At 38.5% G+C, this 19,533-nt stretch overlaps 1 long non-coding RNA gene across 1 annotated transcript; it reads left to right on the forward strand.

Annotated features, from left to right (window-relative positions):
- Positions 1 to 4,032: 4,032 nt before the first annotated feature.
- Positions 4,033 to 16,204, forward strand: LOC115439357 (uncharacterized). Its single transcript, XR_003938255.1, has 3 exons — positions 4,033 to 4,146; positions 14,058 to 14,063; positions 16,194 to 16,204. It is a non-coding gene; the product is annotated as an uncharacterized LOC115439357 (long non-coding RNA).
- The last annotated feature ends 3,329 nt before the right edge of the window (positions 16,205 to 19,533 follow it).

Raw genomic sequence — 19,533 nt, forward strand, 5'->3', positions numbered from 1 at the left:
ATCAACCGGATGATTAAGCTACTAGCATTTTTTTAAGTAGCCACATAGCCCTGCTACGTTGCTTAGTTTACCTAAAGCGGTCAGAAGTCCTGTGGTTCTAACAAGGGCTTTCGACCTGTTACCTGCCTAGGGGTTTACTAGGGCGAACATAATATTGCTCTACTTTTGTCCCCTCCCAGCTCCCAAGCACACATGTCAGTCAAAAAACTGAAGTTCACAAGATTTATTTTTTAACAACTAAAGGAGCGTTAGGGGAGGGTGTGGCTAAAACAACAAACAAAATATCTTTTTCGCTGTTTAAAACTAAATTACCTAATCCAAAATAAATTCAAGAAATAAAATACAGAAAACTAACCTAAACTCCCTAACCAAAAACAGGAGAAATGATCAAAATAAAAGAGCCGCCCTCCCCTACCAGAAAAAGGGTCAAATTTACAAAAATACTATTTACAAATATATACAAATGAAGTATCACACAAACACACAATGATTGACGATCACACACAAACACACGGTTGGAAGCAAGAGAGAGAGCGAACTGGAGGATCAGTGCCATTTAAAATGGGGCCGGGCAATCACACTCCACCAATCGGCTTCCTGCAAAACAAATAGACACAAAAAGGGCACAGCACACCTACAGGACGGGGGAGAACACACACACTAAACAGAGACATATATACATAAACTCACAAACAGACAAATTATGACCCAGCGTCATAACAGACCTGATTCTTTTGCTTCTGAATCATGTTTGTCGTACGCTAATTCCGACAGGACACGAGGTTTCACACGCACTTGTCCGACTGCTTTCAAGAGCCTGTATGCTTGAAAATCCACGAAAAACCACTTGTAAACAGGATATGATGAAATATCTACACACATTAATTACTGGTCTATTCACACAGTTTGCGATTAGTATACTCAATGCCAATGAAAATGCAACACTTGACTGTGTTTTATTGTTCCTGAGCTGTATCAATATGTTTAAGTTTCACCTGTATAAGATAATCCCACACAATTTCTTAACAACCTGAGACGGGTTGAGCTATTGTCACGCTTGAATGAACTTGTCTGCATTCATAAGACTTGTTTTTCTCATTGCTCAGCAATGAACTGCTCAGCTTAAGGAATTGTGGTCAGTTAAGGAGCGGTCATGTTCTGTATATAAAGCCAAGCTGAAAAGCACGAAAATCATTTGCAATAACTCAGCGATGCCCAGACTGACATGTGACCACAGATGCCATGCTATGGGGCTCCTGGAGGCCGGAATCTCTGCTCGGCAGGTGGCGTGCCGTTTTGGATGCAATGTGTCCACCATAGTCAGGATGCAACAGAGGCATGAAGAAACTGGCTCAACTGCAGACAGACCTCGCCCTGGACGAGGACGTGTGACCACACCACAGCAGGATCGCTACATTGAGCTGCAGCACCTCCGGGACCACTTAGTGACTTTTGGTTTTGGGGGTCCTTGAGTTTCTTTCTTTATCCTTATTTTTTGTCAACAAATTTGGATGTGATTTTTTATTTTTACTGTATAGAAATGGCCTATGATTAATTCCAAAGAGCTTATGGAATAAAAATCCTCATTGATTTAAAAAAATATAAGAATCTTCAAGTGCTGCGTTTTCATTGGCACTGAGTATATTACCTGGGGTCATTTTCCTGGACCCTTTTACAGGTGGTAAAAGTCATGGTAATCTTTACTGACATTGTGTGGTAATGATTACTGACGTAGTGTATTCATAGCAATTATTACTTTACCCCATGTACCAATGTAAAACTAATCCTGTCCAAATAGGGCTTAAGGCAGTCTTTCTGAAATGGGGGTACATGTCCCAGGCACCACTAAGCCTCAAAAACTTGAAGATTTGAAGAAAGACAGCAATGAAGAAAGAGTGAGTGAGGAGTTGCTTTGAGGTCAGTTAACACCAACTTTCTGCAGACATTAATTGCACCACATAAACTGCATGTTCTAATTTTCCTTTTGAAATAAGGCAAATTAGAATTTTCAAGAGCTTACTGAAATAAAAAGTGGACAACTTTGCTCCAAATATGTGGATATCCCCTAATTTTCATTCATGCAAATAATATACGCTCAAATTTTGACATGACATTATTTGTTCGGCGGTATAGCTTGTACATGCTCAGTTAATTACATGTAGAATCCTTTATCTAAACTTAGCCTTAAAAAAAGAAAAAAAAAACAAACTTAAAGGGCATTTATTTGTCAGGAAAGATATAAGAAATTAATCTCAGAATAGCCAGAGTTGGAGCATGGATTAGGAAAACCCCGTGGGCATGGATTGCAGATATGTAGGCAAGAAAGGAGTTCTTAAATTGAGCGAACAAAATGAAACTAGTAGAGTTAGTATGGGGTTCAATGTGCATGTGCATAGGCGCAATTATAGGACCTAAGACAGGCTTGAAAATGCAAACATGCACATAATGTTTTCCATCCAAAAATTGAATTCATCATCACTTGTAACATTCAGTGGAAATAGACAATATATGCAATAAATGTTTAATGCAGGAATATTTTAATGATTATACTGTAGTATCGTGCTGAGGTATATTCATGACCATATGGTGACTGCTCTTTTTCTTCCCCGTTTCTATCTCTGAACATACAGTTCCTCTCTTTCTCTGTTTCTTTTCCTCTTCCATTTGAAAGACAGAATCTTCTCAGTGGATTGCAGAAACAGCGAAGCGGCGATGATTAGGAGTTGTTGTGGTTCTTTTTCCGGTTCTGTGAGCAGGGGCAATGGAAGCAGCGCTGGCAGGAAGCCGGGCTGACTGAATGGGGTCATAATGAAGGGCCACAGGTAGCAGCCCGTGGCAAGTCGGCAATGTGACGTAGCATGGCCCTCTAGATCCCAGTGGGAGAGGAGGGAGGACACACAGGACACAAAGGCCTGCCTGTTTGCATGGAGTTCCATCAAACACATGTGAAAACCCTGAACAATGCTGTTTGATTTGATCTAATTTGCCTAATCAAATGTGATTATCACCAGCTTACGGGGTGTAATGTGTGAATTGGGCTATTATTATTATTGTCAGCATCCATTCTCAGCTGTGCAGTGGTTGGTAATCCTGATGAGGTACTATTTAAAGCAGCGGTGTCAGACTCATTTTAGTTCAGGGGCAGTTTTTTTTTTATATTATGAAAATATAATTACGAAAATGCAAATTAACCTGAACAACTGTGAGCAACCTGAAAAATAAGTGAATTTTAATGTACTACACCTCAGTTTATCAGTTATTTGTGACAGTATACCTCATATACAGGGTGGGGAAGCAAAATTTACAATATTTTGAGGCAGGGATTGAAAGACAGTGTATGACCAATTAGTTTATTGAAAGTCATGAGAATTTATTTGCCGCAAGAAAATTGACATAATAGGAAATGTTTTTATTCTATGTGTCCTCCTTCTTTCTCAATAACTGCCTTCACACACTTCCTGAAACTTGCGCAAGTGTTCCTCAAATATTCGGGTGACAACTTCTCCCATTCTTCTTTAATAGTATCTTCCAGACTTTCTCCTAATAGTTTTGCTCATAGTCATTCTCTTCTTTCCATTATAAACAGTCTTTATGGACACTCCAACTATTTTTGAAATCTCCTTTGGTGTGACGAGTGCATTCAGCAAATCACACACTCTTTGACGTTTGCTTTCCTGATTACTCATATGGGCAAAAGTTTCTGAAAAGGTATGGATAATAGTGTTAGGTATGATTATGACATCAATATATGTTTGGTTTCAAAACAATTGACGTAGTGCCTGCTGAGAAAAAACAACTAAATGTTCATTGTAAATTTTGCTTCCCCACCCTGTATATTCGCATGATATACACTATTGCCTTTGTATAATGCATTATTGTTTTTTACATTTGCACTATTATTCTGTTCACTGTTGAGTGTCATGTGAAGAGGATGTGAGAGTTTAGTATTTTAGTCAATGGGATGACACCCAGAACTCAAAACTATTGTCTCGACAGCACAAGTTTGTGGAACTGTGTGAAGGTCCTAACGTGATATTAAGAACTGCATATAGATAACACATCACTTTTAATTGCTGTGCTATCTGTATGCATTATAAGCTTTCCGTGTGTATGTTCACGCCGCGTCAAATACCACGCGATTAGCAGGTAGGGTTTGCGGTTACGGATAAACTGGAGATCTTTCATTGACACGCGATCAAATGGCGTTGAATAACAAGCGAAAGGATGAAACGTGTGATACGTGTAGCACGCCAAACGCCATAAGAACTGGCGTGACATACAACATCAATCTGACGGTCCCAACAAAGAATATATTTAACCTGTTAAACCCTGACCATATTTTCAGGGGAAAAACGCCTAAAAAGACATACCCAAAGTAAATGAAGAATTGCTTCACAAAAATAAGGTTCATATGGATGTTCTTGGTGTCTGTGGGCATTTAGAGACCTCACAGAATCTATTCCCCAATATTGTCTAAAATATTGTATCTATTACTATGCCTGAGTAAACTGTAACAAATTAAAAGAGAAATTGGAATTTTTTTATCCTCGCCTGTTTTTTTTCGGCTGGATTCATGATGATATGCATAAATTAATTGTTCGTGTCAGAGATTTTTAATAGCGTATATTTCACCCCACAAAGATTAAAAATCATGTGTGAACATTAAAGTTTGCACTAAAATACACTTTTCATGTACTTTTATTAACATTAGGGTCTAAACTTTGAGCAAAAGTTGAAAAAAAAATATCCATTGTCCTGATTTATTATATTTTTATAGTAGATGAATATTAATAGAATTTTTTCGGCCCGCGGGCGGGCTGATAGGGCTAAAGGGGTTTTAAACAGTTTAGAAGTGGAATCATTGACGACCTTGGACTCGATTAGCTGATTTTAGAGCAGAAGGTGTACAAATAGAGAAAGTTTACCACCATTGTCTCTCTTTACAACGGTGTTTGACCAACAAAGTTCACACCAAGAGAAAGTCATGCAATGGACCAGGAGGTCATTTTCAACCATATTCAACCAATGGTCTTCTATCAGGAGAACATTCAACAACCAAGGAAACCACTCCAGATGGACCATTAATATGTGTTTACAGTTTCCTAAATGTCATGTGGTTAAGCCAGAGAATTCCATTGGGAGAATATTGAATGAGAAGCACTGAAGAAGCATAGCGCTGACCGAAACACTGACTTCCCGTCTATAAAACAACTATAAATTCTGAATGTCCTGGTAAATCTACAGGGTAATGTTATGATGTTCATCCAGTGTGATGATGCTAATTTCTGTTGAACTGAACCTCAGCAGTAAATGAATCTTCCAGCAAGGCATCAAGCTATGAAATTTATTCCACCACAGGATGATTAAAAGAGAAGAATTGTAAAATTTTGCAATGAGTCAAAATGCTGACCTTAATTCTGCAGAAACACTGTTGAAGGACCTGAAGCAGGAATTTAACCAGGGAGGAATGTATTAAAATCTCAGTAAGCCAACGTGCTGGGCTGATAAACAGCTGTTATTATTGAAAAGAACTTCCCACTGGTTACCGAAGAAATGGCTTCACATAGTTTTTCCACACACATATTTAACTCTGCATAATGATTTTGTTCTTTTATGTAGTTTGTGAATAAGTGTCCATGTATTTTAAAGCGCCAGTTTACAGGTAATAGGCTCCATAAATGATAGGTCTGATAAATTCACAGTGATAGTTAGTCATAGCTACAAAGGGTTAGGTGTTAAAGAGCTGGATGACTCTGAGGTCAGAGGATCTATTGAGTCTGTCTACCGCACTGCTCTGTGACAGCGGCCGCCACTGGACATGCTGCTCCGGCTAATGACTGTGCTGAGCAGTGGACGGCCGCCGTCGTCCATGATTAAAGGGTATTTTGTGTCTATGGTGTCTGTCTATCTCCATGTGGCCTTTCGGTCTTTGGTTTGTAAAAAAGTCTGCAATCATCTGAGTTACTATAATTTAGAAAGTTTCAGTGGTTTTAAATCTATTTAGTCTGTGATTTAATTATTTTGACTAGTGATTTCAGGTTAGTTCTTCAGACCACAAAGATAGGTCATTCATTCACTCACTCATTTTCTGAACTGTTGAATCCTCGAGAGGGTTGTGGGGATTCTGGAGCCCATTCCAGCTATCATTGGGTGAAGGCAGGGTACATCCTGGACATGTCACTACTTCTTTTTTTATAATTTTATTTTTATCAGGGAGGTCATACATAGTCCTGCATTTTACAAGATCTCTGTGATATACACTAGAAATAAAAAAAAACAAACAAAAAAAACCACACAAGACATGTTTCAACAGCGATGATCTTCCAACCCCTGCTCTCCCTTACATTTTCCACCATATTTTGAACAGGTTTATATACTACTGAAAAGTTGAACAATAGCTGTCATTTCCACTCATCTATCCTTAAAGATCCACACACAATACAATCCACATGATATTTCACTAAGTTATAGCAAATCTGGTCTCCTGGGTCTAATGTATCTAATCCATTTAGCCCACAGTCTCAAAAACTTTTCCATTTGCATTTTTAATGACAATGTTAGTCTTTCCATAAAATAAATATCATATATAATTTTATACCAATCATCCAATGTTGGAGCATCTGGTTTTAACCATTTCCTGGTCAGGGCCCTCTTCCCTCCGATCAGTAATATTCTCATTGGATATTTGTCTTCTTCAGTTTGACCATTCATTCCCACCCCCAAGTACATTGTCAAAAATTCAAATGATACATTGGTATGAAAAATAGTTTCTAAACTCTTATGAATTTCTCGCCAAAAAAATATTATTTTGGGGCAGCTCCAGAATACATGGTGATGATTGGCTATAGTTGAACCACATGACCTCCAACAATTCGCCCCCACACCTTGAAGTTTTATGTCACTACTTCATCACATGGCTGACTCATAGAGATGAGCTATCATTCACTCTCGCCTTTGCACCGATGGAGAATTAAAAAAAATCTTTACCAGAAATTTTGGTAAATTTCTTTACCAACTAGAAGCACTCGGAGAGCGCAGACCTCCGCCAAGGCTGATCAGTGGCCCCCCCCCGTGGGCCCCCCCACGCCAAGGAGGTTATGTTTTTGCCAGGGTTTGTTTGTTTGTCTGTCTGTTTGTCTGTCCGTTAGTGTGCAACATAACTCAAAAAGTTATGGACAGATTTTGATGAAATTTTCAGGGTTTGTTGGAAATGGGCCCCCCCCCCATTGGCCCCCCCATCCCCGATCACCACCAAAATTTAATCATTTCTTCCTTATCCCATTTCCAACAAACCCTGAAAATTTCATCAAAATCTGTCCATAACTTTTTGAGTTATGTTGCACACTAACGGACAGACAAACAGACAGACAGACAAACAAACCCTGGCAAAAACATAACCTCCTTGGCGGAGGTAAAAATTGCACGTCTTTAGATGGTGGGAGTAAGTGGTTGAAAATGTACAGTGCTAACCACTGCACCACCTCTTCACCAAAAGGTATTTGATAGTTTTATTACCCCACCCCCAAAGGCTTCATTTTGTTTGTTTGTTAACACTCTAACAGCAAAACTACTGGTTGAATTCATACCAAATTGGGTTTATCGATTGCCAGTGACCCAGAATAGATGTGATTACAATTTGGGAAAAGTACGTCAAAGTTCTAATTTTTTATGAATTTTTGCTGGAAGAGGGATACATCTGAACCATGCAGGATAGTGTCTCTCCAGGACCAGGGTTGGCCACCCCTGCTCTAAGTGATTCAGAAAATGGATAGATGGACAGTAACACTCCTACCTGTAGTCATTAGACATGACTCAACCTCTCCTCAAGAATATTCAACTCTTGTACTTATATTTGTATACTTCTTTTTGGGGCATGAATTAATTATTTTTGATTCTGATGCATGTACATTTGTATTTAGACTGGAGGACACAGACATTTTTTCTTTCAATTCCATATCACTCTCTATTGAGCTTTTTATTTTCCATTTTCATTCTATCTCGACGCTTTATTTCACTGATCTCTTAGCTTCTGTAAACTTCAATAAAAAAAAGTTCAAGGTCTTGTAGTTTAAATACATAAAAGTGAAGATGAAAGTATTGGAATAAAGATGAAAAAGGTGAACAGGTTTGCATTTTTAATAACTCAGCATATTATGCATGCAGTTGGGGTTATGTCTCACAATATTTCTATTGTTATATTTTTGACAAGTTTGTTCTTTTCAGTACAACTTTTCTCAGAGGACACCATTCATTGTTGGAACAGTTGGATTTGATTTTCACCTTTGTGTCTAACATCATCTGCCTCCCTGCCTCTCCTCTCCATTTCATCTCCCAGTTGTTCGATGCTTTCAGTCAGTTTCTCATTCGGGCATGCTAATAAAGTGCAGTGTCCCTGGTGTGCGAGGGGCTTTGTAGCCCTACAAAGCCACGAAAGCACATGAATCCCACAAAGCCCCACTTCCGCCATCATCTTATATGTTTGTGTGTCTGTGTTCCTTTCCAGCTGTCCCACCGAGCTCAATAAAGTAATTCCATTTTGCCCCAGCTCTTCCGACTTTCCGCTTGCTGTGACAATGCCCCAAACCCCTCCGGTCCCAATCCCCCTGCCCCTTCCTAATCCTCCACTCCTCTGCACCTTCATCTGCACATGCACTGAAGAACCTGATAAGATCTCTCAATATCTGTTGGGCTCTGGAAAATGTTAGCATGAGACAGGATGTTCCTGGATCTAGTGAGAGGATGATTTACATACTGTTTGAACAGTTCTTTGATGTGGTTCAGTCAAGACTCAATTGATCCCTGTGATCTTATGTGTAGATTTAAGTGAGCTGGTATATTTTTAGACAATAAAGATCAGAGACAAAGATGTTCCAGCCTTAGTAATTACTTCAGCTGCTTCGTTTCTTTGTCTATACACAGAAACAGCAGTCTGAGCTGAAGGCTTAAAGCAGCACGGTAATATGTTTGATAAGAAATGGATTTCAGATGCCCAAAATGGTGGTAGTTCTTTTCAGCAGAAAGCGCCTCAGTCAATGACACTTAAAAAACCATTTATTGCATCAGTCTGACTAAAACTGGACTTTAAAGGAGTGATATTTTACTTTATTAAATGGACTTCTGCATTTTTAAACATTTGCCTGTGGTCTGTAAATGCTATACTTGGGTCTGAATTCTTCGTTAATTCAACTCCACAGGTCCATCTTCAACCCTATTTCTGAGTAATGACACCAGAAAGGTGGTTTTGAGCACTGGCCCTTTAAATGCACATGAGCCACTTCATGCCCCACCCCCTCTGTCTCATTCAGCCATTTGTGTTCATTAATACAATCAACAACTGAACATTTTTGGTAATCGGCTCAAAGTTTGGACATGTTTTCAGTATGGACTACAACTGGTGCTGCTGACGAACAATTATGTCATAGTTAGAGAAATGTTCATCGGAAGTCTTGACCTTATATGTGCAAATGTCGTGATGTAACTAGTTATAGACGCAACTAATTAAGAAGGAATTGGTTGTAGAAATCCACTAAATTTTTGCCAAAATGAATATAAACATAGCTTTGCAGCACCTAGAGGGTTCAAATTCAAACTTTTTGAACTATTAGGGTCCAAATATACACATAAATGTATTCTCCTGTAAAATAAAAATATACCGCTATCCATGCAGACTGGGACAAAGACAACAGTCTGATTAAATGGATTAGTCAAGTTGTAGCTGTCGCTCAACTAAGCTGTGCATATACAGGGGTTGGACAAAATAATGGAAACACCTTCACCTCAAGATGATAATGCCCCAATCCATACAGCTAGAATTGTTAAAGAATGGCATGAGGAACATTCTAATGAAGTTGAGCATCTCGTATGGCCGGCACAGTCCCCAGACCTCAACATTATTGAGCATTTATGGTCAGTTTTAGAGATTCAAGTAAGACGTCGATTTCCACCGCCATCGTCTCTAAAAGAGTTGGAGGGTATTCTAACTGAAGAATGGCTTAAAATTCCTTTGGAAACAATTCACAAGTTGTATGAATCAATACCTCGGAGAATTGAGGCTGTAATTGCCGCAAAAGGCGGACCTACACCATATTAAATTATATTTTGTTGATTTTTTAAGGTGTTTCCATTATTTTGTCCAACCCCTGTAAATGTACTGAGTTCTACAATTAGTATTACCCCGCCCCCCCAAAGGGGAAGCAAAGGGTATTGTTTTTGGTTTGGTTTGTTTGTTTGTTAATACTCTAGCAGCAAAACTATTGGTTGAATTCATACCAAATTGGGTTTATAGATTGCCAGTGACCCAGAAAAGATGTGGCAAAATTTTTTGAAAAGTAGGTCAAAGTTTAAATTTTTTAAGAATTTTCCAAATCTTTTTTCTTCTCCCATTTACTTGTAATGGGCAAAATTTCAAATATCTATAAAAACATCAATTTAGTTTCAATTTACTTCAAACTTGGCACATATAGAGGCAATTGATATGCTGACATCAGCACAGTCATAGACATGATGACATCAGCTGGATCGATGCCAAAATAAACTACAATACATGCAAGGGGCGGGGTTTGTTGGGCCTGGCACCACTTGTTTTATCTTGATTTTTTTCACAAATACTTCCTTTATTTCCTGCTCAAAAGTCTCAGATTTCTGTTTGTAGATTACCAACAAAGAAAATAGTTTCAGCCATGTAACGTGTCCATGTGCTGTTGTGTTCTTTGGCAAGACACTTCACCCTCCTTGTCTCCAGTGCTGCTACTCACACTGGTGTATGAATGCATATGAATGTTCGGTGGTGGTCGGAGGGGCCGTCAGTCTGCCCCAGGGCAGCTGTGGATACAGATGTAGTTTACCACCACCACAGTGCGAATGTGAGAGTGAATGAATAATGGATCCACTGTACGCGCTTTGAGTATGCATTCATAGAAAAGCACTATATAAATGTAATCCATTATTATTAATATTATTGTGTAAAGCACAGAGCTGAGACATGGTACAGTGAAAATGATAGACTTTATATTTTATACAGTGTAGGATTTATTTTGCCTGACTCCACAGCTGTGATTCTTTTTGATAACAGATGTGCTTTGACCTTCACGGGTACTTGATCTCAACCTGACTTTTCAGCTCGCTTTTGACTCACTAACCTGAGCCATTTTGGAGCGGCGTTTTTAGAGAGCACTCTTTATGCCATTATTAAACACCACATGAGGGTCCTTCAGGATGAATGCTGTTCAACCGTCCTGTAATATTTCACACACTTGGAGAATCTAAAGCTACATCTACACTAGCATTTTACCAACATTTTAGAAATATTTTCTGAACAACCTTACACGCCTGAATCGAATATCACACAACTGACACACCAATGATAACAAAAGTCTCCAATAACATTAACCTGTTGTGGACGTAATCAAAAGGAGGATTAAACACTGGAATAATGCAGATGCAAGGTGTAAACACAGCAACAATTATGTTTTAAAACAAAACTGTATTAGTGTGGATGTAGGCTGTAACATAGAACTGTTCTAGAAGTTTGGTTACACTTCACAAAGCTAGCTTTACATTTCACTTTCTTACATGCCAGCTATTTAACCCGTTAAACGTCATTTCAGGTAAACAGGCTGTTGTGAATCAATAAGACATTTAGGATGTTGAACATGAACTGTGAATTACAACACACCTGTAATTGTTCATTTCAGTTGATTTTGTTGATTTCTTTTTAAATGTTTGTTCTTTTCACTCATTTTGTTGATTTTGTTTCATGTTTGCTCATTTCTGTCAATTTTGTTGATTATTTTTTAATTTTTTATTTTTTTTTTATAATTTTCTTGATTATTTGAGTGATTTTCACTAATTTTGGGTTTGTTTGTTTGTTTGTTTGGCCAATTTTCATTCATATGTCAATTATTTTTGTTTAATTTCTTTCAATAAAATTTTTTTTGAAACCTAGTTGAACTCCAAAAAGCAGGTACATGGTCAAAACTAAACTAAACTAAACTAATAAATAAATGAATGAATAAAGAAAGAAAGAAATACATACATACATACATACATACATACAGGAAAATGGTGTAAAAGACCAAAAAAGAAAAAGCCCAAACCATCTAATTTTATAGTGAGCCTGTCCCACCCACTGCTCTGTTTTACCCCCCATTGCACAGGCAGCGGGGGTACACTGAGCATGCTCAGTTGTCTATTGAAAGAACAAACTCTTTTCTACCATCACGTTTTGAAATGTTTCCTATTGAGCAAATGGTTGAAATAATTTATGAATATTTAAAATACATCATACATTCAGAACACTCACCACAGACACATCAGGGGTTAAAGGCTTAAACTCTTAACTTAGAAGAGACAACCTGAAGCCAATTGCAAAAAGTTGTTTAGGAATGTAGACACAAACACAAAATCTAAAAAGCAATGTTGAAAAATACAGCCTGACACAGAAAGTGAGCAAGATTGAAGACAGCTATTGATGAAAAATAAGATCAATTTCCTTTATTCAGTGCCAGACACTGAAGGGGTGAAGAGGTTAAGTATTTCTACATTAAAAAAAAAAAAAAAAAAAAAAAAAAAAATATATATATATATATATATATATATATATATATATATATATATATATAGATAGATGGTAGGATGACAAAAGAGGAGGAGGATGAACAAAAATGTGCGTCATCCTTCCTCTCAATGCACTCTCCATTATGAGCACATAAAAAGGCAGGAACTGAGACTCTTCGAACCACAATGTCAAGATGAGAACGCTTTGAAGACGACCAATATAATGGGTCAAGGCAGAAGGAGCTTGAAGAGGCAGCATAATCCAAATGAAGGATCTCCAGCAAGTGGTTGGATGAGTCATTCATGCCTGTCCCAGCCTTGGTCCTGCCGACGGTAAAGGGTCTGAAATGAGCAAGAGTTCTGGAGGACAAATTACATCAATTAAGGTGAAGGAGAAAAAGTTGTAAAGAACTTTAAAAGTCTCAAAGATCTTCCAGGGTGCAACTTAAATAGACTTGTTCATTATATTTGTAGAGTTTGTAACCTTCTGCTCTTAACGCATTTGCACACTTTCTAAGATCGTTGAGCAGTTTTGTATATTTACTAGTTGAATATGGTGTATTAAAATATGAAGTATGTTCTTCACAGTATTGTGTGGAAAGTTCCATAAATGTGGTCAATACGTCCTTGATGTAGAGAAAAGCTTAATCATTTAGCAATGTTATATCCAACTCAAGAGCAAATGTAGATTTAAACCATTCTGTCCCATGCAGGATATCTGCAGGTTTGATGAAGCCAATTTCTGACTTTTTAACACATTTTTCTAGGCTTTTTTTTTCTAAAATCAAATTTAAGACCTTATATTTTAGTTCAGTTCACTTTTTATTTACAAATCATTTAAAATACATGTGCAACTTGTATTCATTAATTTACAGGAAGATATGATTTTATAAACAGGGTAACCCCAGAAGCTCTCCATAGCTTATAAACAGGGGCCCAAGACATTAAGCAAACAGTACAATTGATTATGAAGACAAACTGAAGCTAAAACTTAACCCTTGCTCTAAAACAACCTAAGGTAGTTCCATAAATATAGACAGTATAAAATTTAGACAGTATCAATACATCAGGCACATGAGGCAAAATACAATGACACAGGCTTAAATTAGAAGTATTTCAAAAATCAATTTATGTTTTAATTGCTTTTTAAATATGGACAGGGATGCAGACTGTTTTATGGTGCTCTCAGTTTCATTCCAAGTCTGTGGACCTTTAAAGCTATACCTACTGATGTGGCATTTCTCTCAGCACTTAGTAGAAGTTTGAACATGAACAACCCGCCTCTCTCCAAAGCCCCGCCCCCTTCCCTCTGCCTGAGCTCTGAGGCTCCTCCTCCTCTCTCCTCCTCTAATCTGATGTGCGATGAAAACAGAGGAGGAAGCAGGGGCGGAGGTCCGGTCCGTTTTGGCGTGTCCGCAGACCCCTCCCTCAGTAATCAGATGCATCATCCACCTGCCGCGGGCCCGCGGCTCCTGTTCCATCAGTAGACCTGGTCTGTGCAGTACTGGGTCAGGGTCTTCACTGCAGTGCCCAGGGGATGGGCGCGTGCACTGTGAACACGCGGCCTCCGCGAATTTTCCGTGTACATTTGAAGTTTCATAGTCCATACAATTATCATCCTACATCATCTTACATTGTGTGACACCATGTACATGTACCTGTATGAGTCCCACCGTCATAAAAGCTGAGCTTTATGCAGACCTGTTCAGTCCAGTACAGCTGACTTCCGGACTTTTATCTCCATCCTTCATTCATCAGACTCCCGTTTGTTCCCCTCAGTTGTCGTTTCTGTTCATAAATCAGTTTTTTCCCTTCCACATGTGCATGTCAGTTCTATCCAAACACATCCTAGACAGTAGACTGTGGTCCGTGACAGGAGGAGCAGTGCCAGTGAAGTGTCAGATTCAGAGGGGCACATATCGGATGTGAGATGGCGATAATGGATCGGATGCTGGACGGCGTAATGGATGATTGACAGGAGGCTCAGTCAGGTTCGGCCAATTATTTTATTCGGACCGACTAAAATGATTGGTCAGACTTTTATTAGAAATATATGAGAACTAGAAGCACTCGGAGAGCGCAGACCTCCACCAAGGCTGATCAGTGGTCCCCCCCCCCCCCCCGTGGGCCCCCCCATGCCAAGGAGGTTATGTTTTTGCCAGGGTTTGTTTGTTTGTCTGTCTGTTTGTCTGTCTGTTAGTGTGCAACATAACTCAAAAAGTTATGGACAGATTTTGATGAAATTTTCAGGGTTTGTTGGAAATGGGCCCCCCCGTGGGCCCCCCCACCCCCGATCACCACCAAAATTTAATAATTTCTTCCTTATCCCATTTCCAACAAACCATGAAAATTTCATCAAAATCTGTCCATAACTTTTTGAGTTATGTTGCACACTAACGGACAGACAAACAGACAAACAAACAAACAAACCCTGGTAAAAACATAACCTCCTTGGCGGAGGTAATTAAACATTTTTGAGTTTCAATACCTGGTGGATTTCTTTTACATTTTAGTTTGACACACACTTATTAGGAGCATTTTAAGATGACAAAAGAAAAGTGTAAAAATGCCACATCATACGGTATAGCTTTAACTGTCACACTAACACTTGAGCATTTCAGTTTCCGTTTCTTTGCCCTTATATGATGTTTCCCTCTCGTATTGTGTACGTGAGTAGGTAAATGAATTGGAAGGAGATGACAGAGTCTGTCATTTAGTCGAAATATTACCTTGTAGATTACACAGGCATTGTGGAAAGTGTTGGACTCAGTGAGTTTCAGAAGTTTGAACCCATAGAAAAGAGGATCAGAAGGAGCATTTAACTTAGTCCATGAGGTTACTCGAATGACCTTCTTTTGTAAGATCTGTACTTACTCAAGATAAGTAGGATATGTATTGCACCATATAACATTGCAATAGTTCAAATGAGGCTCAGAAAGAGACCGATACAAGTTACGAAGAGCATCAAGCATTTAAAAAAATAACAGTACAATGGGCCTTATAGTTATGATGAACCAGTCTTAACCATGTTTCAGTCCAGCTCCTGTTCCATTTCCATTTGTCTGTAATTAATGTTTGTACTGACGTTCAAGCTGCTGCAGCTCCTACCTCCACCCATGAATGACTGTTGGAGGCTACACTCATTCTCAGCTTTAAGATTGAATTATCAAAACTAATTACACATTTGGCTAATTCTTTACTAAGATTGACTAAGCAAATATGTTACTATCATTTATTGTGTCTGTGGAGCTTTTAATAACATTGAGTGTCAGATTTAAGGATTGATTATCAATTGTTTAAACAATTAACCCATAAAGACCCAGTGCTACTTTTGTGGCACTTCCCAAATGATTTTTTTTTCTCTGTATTTAGCATTTCTTAAGGAAGATGGCACCATTTATAATAAAATAATCCTCTGTATTTTGCATTTTTCCAGTGAAAATCAGGTATTTTCCATTATTATTATTATTATTATTATTATTATTATTATTATTATTATTATTATTATAACCTTGATTTTACCATGAAAAAAAAAAAATCATTGAGATTAAAAATCTCTTTTTCAAAAGTGTCCTGGCCAAGACAGCAGCAGCAGAAGTTACACAAAATGGAAATCACAGCCATACATCCACACTAAGATATATAAACACAATGAAAGTCAGTACTAAAAACAAACTTAAAACTGATAAGAACATAAATATAAAACATCACCATTAGTTTAAAAGGTACTAAAAGTATCACAACAATGTTCCTTAAAAGCGTCTCAAAGCTGAACCCAATTCAATCAATTGGAAAAACATCTACATCATACAACAAAGTATTTAATTTACTGATCATATAGATGTTCATAAAAGCTCAGATTAAAGTTGGGGTTAATTATATCAAAAAACAGAGAAAACTGAAGAAAAAGTGACTTTTTCAGTAAAATATATTATTAACTGAACATAACACCAGTGTCTCCATCCATTGTTATTTTTCAAACTCCATGGGTTTTACTGATGAATCAATGTTGTAGAAGATGACGATGTTTCCACGGTAGTTTTTCTGCGACTGTAGTTACCCGTTTGCACTGAAAAAGGAGAAGCTCTCCAGTGTTGTTGTACATTCAGTATAATCAGTGGTGTAGTGGTCCCTGGAGAGGTGGGTACACTCTCACTTTTTTGTAATTTTTTTAAGTAGTCCAGAAAAACTGCATTTTACAAACAGTGACATGTCAGACTACTCTATTTAGTTTCCCCAAAAATCCATCAGTAGTATTTGCTCACTGTTATAAAATTATCATGACTTGATCAGGAGCAGTTTGTAGGTTTTACTGGTCACACAAGCAGCTGCATGAATGGAAATGGATTCAGCATGAGGCAAACATAGGATAACGTTAGCCTTTCATAACGTTAGCCTTTCATAACATTAGCCTTTCATAACGTTAGCCTTTCATAACGTTAGCCTGCTTGCATAGTTGAACTATTGGTGACACCATCTCTTCTCCTCTAACTGTGCAATTATATGACCAGTAGTTAAAACAGTGACTCATTCTGAAACCACCTTAAAACTTACCTCAGAATTATGTATTCCATGAAAGTAGGTTCTCTCAATATGTGTCATTCATTTGAAAGATGTTTTTTTCTGCTCTTTCCTTGTTCACATTTCCAATAATTCCGCATCTTTCAACAAGATGTGCAGTGACCTGTCAATCAACTGGGGTGGCACTGGGACCTGAGGTGTCCAATCAGCTTCCAGAGGTGGCCAGCACTAGTTGGCAATATTTTCCTCAGCATGACCCGCCCTACTCTGCCTCTGATTGGCTCATCAGTGCTCATGCCTAAAGTTAACCAGTCTAATCAGTGACAGCAGCGAGTACTAGCCAATTAGAGGCAGAATAGGGCGGGTCATGGCTTCACCATCGTAGGGGAAGAAATGGGCAATTTGGCTCAGATATTACTGAATGGCACACATCAGGGAGATTTAGAAGTGGGTATACGCAATGATGACTGAAAAATAAGTAGGTATACTCCTTATTCTGCCTTATACCCTGGACTACACCAGTGAGTATAATGGCAATAAAGGACGTTCTATTCTATTCTATTCTATTCTATTCTATTCTATTCTATATAACACACATTAACAGTCTGCCACCAAGGATTATCACCAATGAAACCAGACATACTGTTACATACTGTTTGTGTCTGGATGTCGTATTTCTGTACATGTATAGGACAAGGCAGTGTTCAGAACCACATACTAGAGACCATGTGCTATTTTTCTATGTCAGTGTACAGTGCAGTATATTCTATGTGTTCTATTACATTATTGCAGTGCACAATACAGTCACATGCCCACGGAGCCCCTCACCATGGTAACAATTCTCCAGCTGTTGACGGTGGATGTTTACAGAGGTCCACATTATGGTCATACATAGAAATCTCTCCAATCGTCTGGTATAAATGACATTGTTCATTGACACACGCTATTAATACTGCTGATGTTATTGCCGGTGTCCATCTCTAGTGAGTGTAAATTCACTTACTGGTTCATATTCTGCAAAATTACAACAGAATCCTATTTTTGCTGCATGTAACAATTCGTATGAAAAAAATCACACTGTAATAGTTACCTCTGCCAAGGAGGTTATGTTTTGTCGGCATTGGTTTGTCTGTTTGTCTGTCTGTGTGCAAGATAACTCAAAAAGTTATGGATGGATTTGAATGAAAATTTCAGGAAATGTTGATACTGGCACAAGGAACAAATGATTACATTTTGGTGGTGATCGGGGGTGGGGGGGGCCACTGATCTGCCTTGGTGGAGGTCCGCACACTCCGAGTGCCTCTAGTTCTATATACAGGGTGACACAAAAAAACGGGAACTTTTTAACAATCCAATAAAACCAAGAGTGATGGAAGAAAAATATTTTATTCATAGTAATTGAAACCTTAAAACATGCCATTTAAGAAACAATGATGGAATTTTCATTTTTTAAAAATTACTTCCTGTAGATGGCGTCCTCCTGTACGAATGCATTCTTGAAATCTGCTGTTGAGATTCCTCATTGACCGCTGCAACATCTCGGCTGGGATACTGTGAATTTCATCCTGAATTCTCTGTTTTAACTCATCCAGAGTTCTTGGTCGAGTCGTGTACACTTTACTCTTGAGATAGCCCCACAAGAAAAAATCACAAACGGACAAATCTGGCGATCTAGGGGGGCAGGGAACGTTACCGAATCTTGAGATCACACGGTTACCGAACAATTCTCACACAGCCGCCAATGGTTACTAAAATGGGGGTGTGTTTACTTGCTCAAGGTCACTGTCTCGCAGTGCTGCCACTTGCTCATGTCTGCCAATACGCACTTCAAAAATTCCCGTTTTTTTTGTTTTTGTACAAGTCCAGGGTGACCATAGTAACCATTGGCGGCTGTGCGAGAATTGTTCGGTAACCGTGTGATCTCAAGATTCGGTAATGTTCCCTGCCCCCCTAGATCGCCAGATTTGTCCGTTTGTGATTTTTTCTTGTGGGGCTATCTCAAGAGTAAAGTGTACACGACTCGACCAAGAACTCTGGATGAGTTAAAATAGAGAATTCAGGGATGAAACTCACAGTAGCCCAGCTGAGATGTTGCAGCGGTCAATGAGGAATCTCAACAGCAGATTTCAAGAATGCATTCGTACAGGAGGACGCCATCTACAGGAAGTAATTTTTAAAAAATGAAAATTCCATCATTGTTTCTTAAATGGCATGTTTTAAGGTTTCAATTACTATGAATAAAATATTTTTCTTCCATCACTCTTGGTTTTATTGGATTGTTAAAAAGTTCCCGTTTTTTTGTGTCACCCTGTATTTCCTCATGTAGTCACTTGCTTCCCCCCTGAGCGCACAGCTGTTTCTGCTTACATTATCTAGTGTATCTAAAGTGTGTAAATACTGAGCTCCGGTCCAATCCTTAGCAGAGGAGGGGGTGGACAAAAACAGGAAAAGAGGATG

The sequence above is a fragment of the Sphaeramia orbicularis genome, chromosome 3 (genome assembly GCF_902148855.1).
Source record: "Sphaeramia orbicularis chromosome 3, fSphaOr1.1, whole genome shotgun sequence".
Classification (NCBI taxonomy): Eukaryota; Metazoa; Chordata; class Actinopteri; order Kurtiformes; family Apogonidae; genus Sphaeramia; species Sphaeramia orbicularis.